Source organism: Zingiber officinale, chromosome 11B, assembly GCF_018446385.1.
Source record: "Zingiber officinale cultivar Zhangliang chromosome 11B, Zo_v1.1, whole genome shotgun sequence".
In the NCBI taxonomy this organism is placed as follows: Eukaryota; Viridiplantae; Streptophyta; class Magnoliopsida; order Zingiberales; family Zingiberaceae; genus Zingiber; species Zingiber officinale.
The window spans coordinates 85,930,347-85,938,985 of NC_056007.1; positions in this window are offsets into that span (position 1 = coordinate 85,930,347).

Sequence of the window (8,639 nt, forward strand, 5' to 3'; positions counted from 1 at the left end):
AACCCAACACCTATTGGTGCTCCTTGGATGCTCTAGGTACTCACTAGGGATAACTTCCCTAGATACCTTCCTAGTGACATTGTTGGGCTTCTTAGAAGCCTTGGTCACATTTTCTAGGTCAACTCTAGGGATAGTCTCCCTTGTGACCTTGTTAGTGACTTTCTTAGACTTCTTAGAAGTCTTAGTCACTTTGGTTGCAAAGATACTTCTAGGGATATCTTCCCTTGTATCCTTGACTTGACCTCTAGACTTAGGGTTTGTTCCATAACTATATGGAACCCTATGATAACTAGGCACATCCTTTTTAGCTTTGGGTTTGTATCCCAAACCTCTATGGCCATTGGATGGCTTTTGTACCCCTAAACCTAGGTTATGCTCATTTTGCCCTAATAGGATATTTTCCAATCTTTTTAGGGTCTTTTCTAATTTATCAAGTCTTGACCTCAAGACTTGATTTTCCCTCACTAAGTCCTTAGTATTTGATTTTTCATTTGATCCATGAGCATTTTTATTCTTGGGCTTGTATCTATTATCCTCAGTGTTCTTGCCCAAATGTCTATCTACCTTCCTAACCTTAGGTTGGGTAGTCTTGGCATGTAGGGCCACATGCTTTTCCTTAATGCCCTCATGCTTTCTATTCTTATGGTAAATTGCATTAAAATGATAAAGATTAGAACTATCATGCTTTTTACTATAACGTAAAGGGGTAGGCTTAATAAATGTTACCTTCTTCTTTACCTTAGAGGCTCCCCCTTGACTAGTGCCTCCTTGAGCCTTGACCATCTTCTTCCCCTTGGGGCATTGACTTCGGTAATACCCTTTTTGTTGACACAAGAAGCACACAATGTGCTCCTTGCTCTTCTTTGTCCCAGGAGTGGTCTCCTTGGGCTTCTCCTTGCCCTTTTGTGTCACTTGACCCTTCTTCTTGGCCAAGTTGGGACACTTGCTCTTGTAGTACCCACTTTCCCTACACTCAAAACATATTATATGATTTTTATTTTTAATTGAAACATTTTTACCTTCTTGTGTAGGGATGACACTTGCTCCTCCATTTGATATTTCTTGAAATTTGGAGGTGGCACCATCTTCTTCTTCTTCCCTTGACCCGGATATGGAGGTCTCTTCTTGCTCCGGGTTCATTGATCTACACTCCCCCTCAATCCTAGAGGTGGAGGCTTCATCATCTTGTACATGGAACAAGGAGTATGCTCCCTCCTTGTTATCTTCATTGCACTCCCTTGAAGATGAAGCTTCTTCTTGGACTTCTTCTTCGGAGGTTGAGCATCTCTCAACCTCGGAGTCCTCTTCTTGGTCTTGCTCCAAAGAGTCACCCTCTCTGGATACTTCTTGCTCTTGTACAGTGGAGGGGATCTCTTCATGAAGCTTGGTCAATTTACTCCATAATTCCTTTGCATCTTCAAATTTTCCAATTTTGCAAAGGATGGTGCTTGGCAATAAATTGACCAAAAGCTTGGTCACTTTGTCATTGGCCTCGCACCTTTGGACTTGCTCTTGGCTCCACTTGCTTTTCTTGAGCACTTTGCCCTTTGAGTTTGTTGGAGTCTTGAAGCCTTCCATAAGAGCAAACCATTGCTCTATCTTCATCATAAGAAAATTTTCGATTCTTGATTTCCAAGAATCGAAGCTCGTGGAAGTGTATGGTGGAGCCACCCTCGTGTCGAATCCGAGCCCATCTCGGAATTCCATTGTAGAAGTTGAGCTTTTGAATTTCTTTGACTTTGACAATTTTGCTTCAACTTCTTCACCCTCTAGCTTTTCTTGTTATGCTTGACCCTTCCGGCGATGATTCCGGTGAAGAGCAACCTTGCTCTGATATCACTTGTTATGACCAAAAGTAGCTAGAGGGGGGGTGAATAGCTCGTCGCGTGTTCGGTGTGCTTCGTTGCTTGTTTCTTCAAAGATGCGCAGCAGAAAATACAGAAACAAAAGCAGACAACGCTAACACGGTTGGTTTACTTGGTATCCACCTCACAAGAGGTGACTAGTCCAAGGATCTACACCTACACACACACCCTCCACTAATAAAACTCTCCTTTATGGTAACTACCAAGGGCGGAGAAGCCCTACAAGACTCAGTACAAGAAGAAATGGAAAGGTAATGAAATACAAGCTTACAAGCTTACAATGAGTGCACAAACCCTAACCTTAGTTTCTTCTTCTTGCTTTGATCCGCCTCTTAACTTGGAAGAGTCTCCAAGAACCTTCAAGAACTGGCGATCTCGAGCTTGAGAAGAGCTGTGGAGGAACTGATGAAGATCTGAAATGAATCGGTGAAGAGATTCCGAAGACAACGCTCGCCTGCGGCTCAAATACGACACAACGGTCGGATCCCAATCGATTCGATTATTCCCAATCGATCGGGGAGGCTTTGGATCGATCCAGAGCGCCTCTGTGCTCTGGAAAAACGCCTGGATCGATCCACGGATCGATCCAGCGCTTATCGCGTGAAGCAGCAGCGTCCCAATCGATCCACTGATCGATCCAGAGGCTCTCTGTTCGCTGGGAAAGGCCTGGATCGATCCACTGATCGATCCAGCTCTTGGTTTTTTGCCAAAACCAAGTCCCAAACCTCCCAAACCAACATCCGGTCAATCTTGACCTGTTGGTACATCATGCCTAGCATCTGGTCACTCCTTTGACCTGCTAGGATTCCCCACCAAGTGTCTGGTCAATCCCTTTGACCCACTTGGACTTTTACTTCATCATGCCAAGTATCCGGTCATTTCTTTGACCTACTTGAACTTTCACCAGATGTCTGGTCAACTTTGACCCATCTGGATTTTCCCGTGCCTGGCTTCACTCACCAGGACTTCCATTCTGCCTAGCTTCACTCACTAGGATTTTCCTTCTGCCTGGCTTCACTCACCAGGACTTTCATTCTGCCTAGCTTCACTCACTAGGACTTTCACCTAGCTTCACTCACTAGGATTTTCCTTCTGCCTGGCTTCACTCACCAGGACTTTCATTCTACCTAGCTTCACTCACCAGGACTTTCATTCTGCCTAGCTTCACTCACTAGGACTTTCACTTAGCTTCACTCACTAGGATTTCCCTTCTGTCTGGCTTCACTCACCAGGACTTTCATTCTGCCTAGCTTCACTCACTAGGACTTTCACCTAGCTTCACTCACTAGGATTTTCCTTCTGTCTGGCTTCACTCACCAGGACTTTCATTCTGCCTAGCTTCACTCACTAGGACTTTCACCTCCGCCTAACATCCCAGTTAGGACTTCCCAGTCAAGTATCCGGTCAAACCTTGACCTACTTGACTCTTCTTCAATCAACCTTGTATTGTCAAACATCAAAACCCAAACCAAGACTCAAGCTTGGTCAACCAGGTCAACCTTGACCTGAGAGATGTTGCACCAACAGCACTCCTCGTCCCACTGGAATTTGGTGGCTCGCCGTAGTATCTTGAATAACAACAAACTCCGGTCGGCCATCTTGGAGATGAACCGAGATAGTGCAGTTATCCGCCCGGTGAGACGCTGGGCTTCCTTCAAATTTCTGGGCGGCGGCATATCTTGTAGCGCCTTCACTTTACTCGGGTTCGCTTCAATGCCTTGCTCGGTAACTATGTACCCCAGGAAGCGCCCGCTCCTTGCACCGAACAGACATTTGCTCGGATTTAACTTGATCTCGTATGCCCTTAGCGTATGGCAAGTCTCCTTGATATCTGCGCAAAGATCAGTATCTCGAAGAGATTTAATGAGTATATCGTCAACGTACACTTCCATGTTCCTCTCGATCTGCCTTCGAAATACTTTGTTCATCAGGCATTGATAGGTAACTCCGGTGTTCTTCAATCCGAACGACATCACGTTGTAGTAGTAAGTGCCGTCAGCTGTGATGAAGCTGACTTTTTCCTGATCTTCCTTGGCGAGCAGCACCTGATGGTATCCCTGATATGCGTTCAGCATGCATATCAGCTCGCACCCGGTCGTGGACTCTACCAACTGATCAATCCGCGAGAGTGGGTAGAAGTCCTTTGGGCAGGCCTTGTTGAGATCGCGGAAGTCGATGCAGACCTGCCACTTATTGCCCGGCTTGGAGACGAGCACCACATTTGCAAGTCAGCTCGGGAACTGGACCTTGCGTATGTGGCTGGCCTCCAGTAGATTCTCGACTTCCTCCCGGATGATGATATTCTGTTCGGCGCTGAAGTCCCTCTTTCTTTGCTTCACCGCCCGGGCGTCCGGTCGGACGTGGAGCTCGTGTTGCGCGACGCTTGGGGAGATGTCGGGCAGCTCGTGTGTTGACCATGCAAAAACGTCATGGTTCTTCTGAAGGCATCTGATCAACTCGGCCTTCTGTTCGGCTTCCAGGTCGAACGCTATAAAAGTTGTAGCCTCCGCTCGGCTCGGATGTATTTGCACTTCTTCCTTCTCCTCATAAACCAGACTAAGAGGTTCCCAAGAGTCTGGGGATCCTTATATAGGGCTCCCAAGAGGCGAGTGCACTTCTTCCTTCTCCCAAGATGTATTTGCTATTTGCATACCTCCGTCAAAGTCTGGGGGTCCTTATATAGGGCTCCCAAGAGGCGCATGCACGCTTTCCGAGGCGTGCACGCATTCCGAGGCGTGCACGCTTCTCAAAGCATACCTGGAAAGGACGTGTCAACAAAGCGTGTCTGACACCATACCTCAATGGCTTGAGCATATCCCTGACGTGACAGTGGAAGCTTTCACCGTACGATTCTCTGTCTTACCATGCCGCCCACCATGCTACCTATCGTCAACACTTGTCCCTCGAAAGATATTCCCAACTGCTCCCTTTGTCTGTTACTGGGCCAAACGGGAGAGTGCCAAACTGGAGAGCCGCTCGGCCTAGCTTTGTCGACTCGGTGGGCCTGTCCTCCTTTAAGTCGAGCGAAAGAGCCATCTGGCTGATTGATTGCCTTCATGGCCGAGCGGGATAGCCGATCGACCACCAATCACTGTAAAGGCCCGTTCGACCAGTACTTCACTGCGCTTGCCTCTCGCCCGGCGAGGGGCCTCTCCCAAGTAGACCTGACCACGGTTCGGAACCGCCGGTTCGACGGTTCCAGGCAGGTCGACCCTTAACCTTAACTGCCCAAGACGGTTACGGTTCACGGTTCAGAACCGTCGGTTCACGGTTCGTCACGGTTCGCCACGGTTCAAGATTAATGTGTTAAAAAATATTAAAAATTAAAAATTAAAAATTAAAAATTAAACATTAAACATTAAAAATTAGAAATTAAAATTTATTGAAAAAAGGACTTGCACTTATTTAAGTTGCCTACGTATCCCTTTAGGGGAATCAAAGCTCACGTAGTTCTTTTACATTTTTATCCTTTTACATTTTCATTCACTTCCATTTCCTGTTCCTGTCGTATTTGTTCCTTTAGTATCAAAATCTTCAACTTCGTCATCTGAAAGTTGCATTCCTTGGATTCTTTTCTCCGCTCTGGTCCAATCGTCCAGTAATGCTTGGGCTTCCAATGAGTCGGGAGACAAAGTTGATCGTCGTTCATCTAATATGTTGCCGCCGACACTGAACGTCTGCTCCACAGCAACAGTTGACACTGGACAAGCTAAAATTTCTTTTGCGATCACGGAGAGAACGGGAAAGCTTTGAGCCTTCTGTGACCACTACTTTAAGATATCGAAGTTTTCGCTATCTGCTTCATTAAAATCAAAAGAAGTCGTAAAATAATTCTCAAGTTCTTGTGTGGAACTTGAGGATCCTCGTGGACGTTTTGTCCGTTCTTTTAATAAGAGTTGTGGTTTTGTAAGTTTTAAATTACGACTAGTAGTTTGTTGTATTTCAGAAATATTAATTTGTGTTCCATATTTTGCATAATATTGATTATAAATATCATATAAATAAATTCTAACATTATATATAATATTAACTGGATAAGGGGAAGAAGAATCTTTAATTGGAATTAAAGCATCATAATATAAAGTTAACATTTCTGGTAAAACTTCTAATTTAAATCTAGGATCTAAAGCAAATGCAATTAAATAAATTTTAGGAATTAAATAAAAATATTTTTTCCATTTAGTTTTAATAGCTAAGATGCAAGGAGATAAAGATTCATTATTAATATGTTCATTTAAAACTAATAATATATTAGAAAAATTTTCTAAAACTAATTGAGCAGTGGGATAATAAACATCGGAAAGTTGTTCGGTTGCATCATTAAATACTTTTAAAATTTCACAAATACTACTACAAATATTCCATTGTTGTGAAAATAAATATATATTAGTATTAGTGTTTTGTGCAAAAAATGAACATAATAATTCTTTATATTGAAATGAATCTTGTAATAATTGGTATGTTGAATTCCAACGTGTTGGTACATCACGTGAAAATTTTTTAGGTCTCATTCCATTAATTTTACAAAACCTACCTCATTGTTTCATTATAGATGGATGAGACCATAAATAAGAAATTACAATTCTAATTGGTTTAATATAACTTTCTAAAATTTTTAAACCATCTTGAACATATAAATTTAAAACATGGCATACACAACGAATATGAAAAAATAAACCTCCAATAATAAGTTGACAAACAATTTTAGATCATCTATACAAGCAGTATTGGAACTAGCATTATCTAATGATATTGAAAATATTTTATGAGTTAAACCATATTCTTCTAAAATTAAACATAATAATTGTGCGATATTATGAGCATTATGTGATTCATCAAAAACTCTATAAGCTAATAATCTTTTTTGGAGGTTCCAAGAGTTATCGATCCAATGACAAGTCATACCCATATACGAATGTGTTTGCCAATGATCACTCCAAATATCGGAACATAAAGAAATTTCATTATCTAATTTACTAAATTCATCAATTAAATTCTTTTTTTCTTGTTTTACTAATTTTTTAATTGTACGAGTAAGTGTAGTCCTAGGAACACGTTTAGCACATGGATTAAGAGATTCTTTACAAAAATCTTCAAATGTGCATTTAGATCCAAAACTAAAAGAAAGATGTTCTACGGAAACAAATTTAGCTAATGATTCTCTTAATTTATTATCCGAATATAAAAATAAATCGGAATCGGTACTATCGCTAATTGAAGAAAATCTTGATAATTGTGTTTGAGAACGGTCGAGTCCATATTCCGTCGGGTGCTTCGTTTCTACATATCGTTTCAACGACCCATAGCTGCCGCCGTCTTGGAATTTGTAGGAAGCATTGCAGTGCTTACATTTTGCACGCATTTCTCCCGACGGAAGAGTAACCTTTTCAAAATGTTTAGTGAAAATAGAAGACTTTAGAGGAGGAAGTTCCCGAACCTTAGAAGTAATTGCATCGGTACTTCCTTGTGTTTCGGGTGTCGGATTCGGAAGATGCTCGATCTCATCATCGGTGGATTGAATGTTGGGGTCCTCCTCCGTGGATTCATTATTTGCTTCCCCTTCCTAGCTCGAGATGATGCACCTCCGCGGCCTCCTTCCATTGTAATTGAAAATTAGAAACGAAAGCGTGTAGAAATTAGAGAATACGAAAATGAGATTAAGAGTAGAGAAGATGTGTGTGAAAAATGATGAAATGAGCTCTCTATTTATAAAGTTTTGATAGTAACGCACACTAAATCATAGTCATTGATCAAAAAATGGTTAAATGATCCTAACCGTTAAAAAAAATACCCAAAAAACCCTCCCAACGGCTACGAACCGGCGGTTCAAGCCATTTAAAAAAAAAAAATTTGCGGTTGAACCGCCGGTTCAACCCGTCGGTTAACCGGCGGTTCGCTGTTTTACAGCCAATGAAACGGAACCGGCCCGGCAACTTGCCGGGCCGATTCCGATTCGACTCGGCGAACCGGGTCAACGGGCAACCGGCCCGTTGACCCGGTTACGGGCCCGGGCCGGGTCCGGGCCAGACCCGACCCGGGGTCGAGTCTACTCCCAAGCTGTTGATCTAGGATCTGGTGAGAGTCCGAGCGAGGTGTCCGCTCGGCGCTTGCTTTGTCAATAGAATCTCGTGAGCGTTGGAAGCTCGGTGCCTGGCCGAGCTATAATGTCACACCGGCTATTTCTCGTGCCGATCGGGCAGGAGGCTCTCCGATCGACCGAGCATCTGGGGCGTTGGCCTTGACTTTGACCTTCCACGTGACAATGACCCCTTCTCGGACGGCCCCCCTTCTCACCACCGAATCACTATGAATATAACAACACTCATTTGACATAAATCCAAAGCATTAAGACCAACCAATTAACTAGACAATCAATTGGTACACATGAAACACTTTTGACAAAAAATATTTCACGGTCAAATTCAAAATCTAAAAACCATAATATAAGACTCATAAAGTGCAATTGTATTCATTTTACATGAAGCTGAAGTCTATTGTTGGGTTCCCTCGATGAGAAGGATCAAATATTAATTTGTATGTAGCCATAAGTGGGATAAAGATAGTCATAAAAATATAGTTTATAGTAGATACAGCAAGTGACATCTTTCCTCAGTGAACATCAAGTCCCTTGTTAAAACAGATGGAATTTAACAAACATAGTGAAGGATTATTAAGAGGAATTAGCAGTTTCTGGGGCAAGTTATAAATGGTCGGCCAATGTAAAGGTTTTCAGTCATGAAGGTGATTCGTTCTTAGCAGCTTTACTGATGTTCC